The sequence below is a fragment of the Rhagoletis pomonella genome, unplaced genomic scaffold, assembly GCF_013731165.1.
Source record: "Rhagoletis pomonella isolate Grant_MI unplaced genomic scaffold, Rhpom_1.0 Rhpom_scaffold_00003, whole genome shotgun sequence".
NCBI classification, from domain to species: domain Eukaryota; kingdom Metazoa; phylum Arthropoda; class Insecta; order Diptera; family Tephritidae; genus Rhagoletis; species Rhagoletis pomonella.
In genome coordinates this window covers 34,538,604-34,542,433 of record NW_023458557.1, presented here as the reverse complement: position 1 = coordinate 34,542,433, position 3,830 = coordinate 34,538,604, and the positions used below count along the sequence as shown (strand labels likewise).

General features: G+C 33.0%; 1 pseudogene; it reads right to left on the bottom strand.

Moving 5' to 3' along the window:
- Positions 1 to 60: 60 nt before the first annotated feature.
- LOC118736189 lies at positions 61 to 3,526 on the bottom strand (annotated as a pseudogene).
- Positions 3,527 to 3,830: the final 304 nt, after the last annotated feature.

Here is a 3,830-nt window from a genome sequence, read left to right as displayed (position 1 = left end):
AAACATAATATAAACAATTTTCGTAACAATAATTATACACTAAATACATATGTACATTGATTACACGTCTGCTCCGTGTGACGTGGAGTTTTGTACTGTTTTCCTGTTTGTCAGTAAGTGTCTATATAAGTGTCTATATCAGTGAGCGCAATTATCAGTGTCCGTTTTGTAGTTCAGTCTTATGTTTGTCGGTGTGTTTATTATATGGAGCGTTTCTAAGACAAACGCTCTTGTTGGAGAATCGTTGCTCCGTCGAAGTTTGGAGGGTGACCGCTGGTAGCACAGTGGGCCATGAGGGCTGTTTTTTGGCAATTTGTATTCTGACACTGTTTATAATCAGATTTATGTTGTGATAATCTTGTTTTTAATGTAGATTTTGTTGTGCCTATATTATCGCTGTTACAAGACTCGTTGTTGCTGCTGTTGCAAGGGATTTTATAAACTACGTTACTTTTTTCAGTTTTGGGTATTTTTGATTTGGTTCTGTTGAATATGTTTTTTAATGTGTTTGTAGGCTTATGGGCTATTTTTATTTCTTCTTTATTGTAACAGTCTGATTTTGCTAAATGCTCTGATAAATGAGGGACATAAGTTATGTATTTAAATGTTATAGGCTTTTTTGTTATTCGTTGATGGTTTTCTAATTTAGATCTTCTTATTATTGTTTTTGTGTTGTGTTCCGGAAAATCGTTGTTTTTTAATAATATTTTTATTTCATTCTCCATCTCTCTTTGGTATATTTCATCTGATATTTGCAACATCCGTCGTATACAGCTGATTGTTGTATTCATTATCATCGTCTTTGGGTTTTTTGAATTGAAATTGATGATTCGTCCTGATGATGTTGGCTTCCTGTACCACTTTAACTTTAGTTGGTTTCCTCTTCTGATTATAATGTAGTCGAGATAAGCTAAATTTCCGTCCTCTTCTAGTTCTATTGTGAATTTTATATTTTTGTCAAACGAGTTTAGTGCGTCAAGTGTGTTTTGTATTTCATTTTCGTTTATTATTGCAAATAAGTCATCAACATAATTTTGTAAATAATCTCGGTGTTCGTTGTAATTTCAAAAGCTCTTCCATTATTATATCTGCAATGACTGGAGAGGCGGGGGATCCCATCGGCATACCTTTTAATTGTGTGTATATCGTGTCATTAAATTTGAAATAACTATTTTCTTGTATACAAAATTTTACTATTTTCATGAACATTTGCTTTGGTATCTTTGTGTGCTCTTTTACGATTGTCCATTTTTCGCGAATTACGTCAAGTGCTAGTTGTATTGGTATGCTAGGAAAAAGTGAGACCACGTCAAAAGAAACTAATTTTTCATCGTCACAAATATAAGTGTTGTTAGTCCTTTCCTTGAAATCCAGTGTGTTCTTTATATTGTATGCTGAGTTCGCCGTTACGTTTTTTAATATTTCTACAATATATTTGCACAAATTGTAAGATGGTGATCCAATGGATGAGCATATCGGCCTAAGTATTTTGGAGTCCATAAATTCTTGGGGCTACCGCCGTGTTTGAGGTGAGTCTATTCTTTTCGCTCTTTGAAACAATTCCCATTTTAAAAAGTTTATCTACTAAACTATTATTTTTGTTTTGTAATTTAGATGTGGGATCCTGCCTTTGAATTATTTTTATGTATTTTGGGGAGTCCATAAATTCTTGGGGTTACCGCCGTGTTTGAGGTGAGTTTATTCTTTTCGGCCTTTGAAACAATTCCCATTTTAAAAAGTTTATCTACTAAACTGTTATTTTTGTTTTGTAATTTAGATGTGGGATCCTGCCTTTGAATTCTGTATGTGGTTAAGTCATCTAATATGTTTGCCATTTTGTTATTATAATCGTCCCTTTCCATTGCCACAGTTTTGCTTCCCTTGTCAGATGTTAGAATTTGAATGTTGTAGTTTTTCTTGAGAAATTTTCGCGTTCGTTCCACTGTGTCTGTTATTGTGCAATCCATTGCACTTTGCCTATTTGTTGTTGTGTGGTCTTTTATTAATAACGAGAATTTGGTACGTGCCTCCTCTAGTTGTTCTTTGTCTTTTAGCGTCTGTATCATGTCCTCTTCATCCGCGATATATTGAAAAATAGGGAAACTCTTATTCTCGACAGGTAGTGCGAACTTTGGACCCTTTGACAACAACGCTTTTATGTCCGGTGGGAACTCCAGTTTGGTTTTGTTTACAAACCAATCCTCAGTTTTATTGTTGTTGACAATGATGTGATTGCGTTTGTTTCGCAATCCCTCATGCTTCATTTCTTGTCGCTTCTTTAGTGTTGTTGTGAGTTTATTTGTGACATTTCTCTCACTCTCTCAAAACGCTTGAAAATCATCTGTGGTTAGCTTCTTGAAGAGGCCCTCTTCCTTAATTTTGTTGTTATATCTTCCATTTGCTGTTTCTGTCTTCTTAATATGTTGTGTTTATGTTTAATAAGTAGGCTTAATATTTTTGTGTGGAAGTAGTGTGTGTGTCTGGCTAAATTACTGTCTATTTTGGCATGTGGGTCACAGTCAAATACAAACAATTTGTTACATCTAATCGAATTTTTGATAACGTTTGGAATAAGTTTTGATTTTCTGCATTTCAAAAGAAATTTCATACTAGATTTTAGTTTTACCAATTTTTTGGATGTATGTTGAAATTTGTTGATTACTGCCTTTGAGTTGTCATAGTTATTTTTTATTGTTGCATATCCCAATTTTCGGTTACTGTATGCTTACGGCGTGCCTCTCGTTTATGTATGATGATGGTTTTGGCAACCTTTTCAATTCTTAATTTGTTGGTTTTGCCGGCTCGAGGTCAATTTTTTTATGGAATTTTAATTAAAACACAGGTTTTTAATTTTCTCCAATATATTTCGGTTACACCGCGGTAACCGTCTTCAGGACAACTATTGACAACAAAAAAAAACGTAAATACACATAAACATAATATAAACAATTTTCGTAACAATAATTATACACTAAATACATACACAAGAGCAACACACAAGAGCAACACTATAATAAGCGCTTTATCTTAGAAATGCTCCAAATAATAAACACACCGACAATCATAAGACTGAACTACAAAACGGACACTGATAATTGCGCTCAGTTATATAGACACTTACTGACAAACAAGAAAACAGTACAAAACTCCACGTCGCACGGAGCAGACGTTTAATCAATGTATTTATTTAGTGTATAATTATTTTTACGAAAATGGTTTATATTATGTTTATGTGTATTTACGTTTTCTTTTGTTGTCAATAGTTGCCCTGAAGACGGTTACCGCTGTGTAACCGAAATATATTGGCGAAAATTAAAAACCTGTGTTTTAATTAAAATTCCATAAAAATTTGACCTCGAGCCGGCAAAACCAACAAATTAAGAATTGAAAAGGTCGCCAAAACCATCATCGAATTTAAAGTTACTTTTCGGAAAATCGAAATCTCTGTTTAAAACTAATGAACAAAATTTGAAAATATATATCGGAGTTATTTAATACTTGATTCCAAATGATTTTGAAACTTCATTGTTTTCGATTAAATTTATTTACTTGGCGGTTCTTGAGTTTATTACGAATATAACGTTAGATATTATAAATGTAAATCAAAAGTTGTACAATGAATGGCGAAATCTAGAAAATTATTTTATCAAATAATTGTATAGCGAAAGACTGCTTAATTCTGTCATGCTGACATTTTATATATTAGGGTGTTTACAGCTGTCCAAGATTTTTCGGTTATTGCCCATGTCTGCTATCGCCTGGAAATAATGACAATATTTTAGTTGTTATTTTATTAAAGTAAATTTTTTTTAACCGTCGGTTTCGCTCAG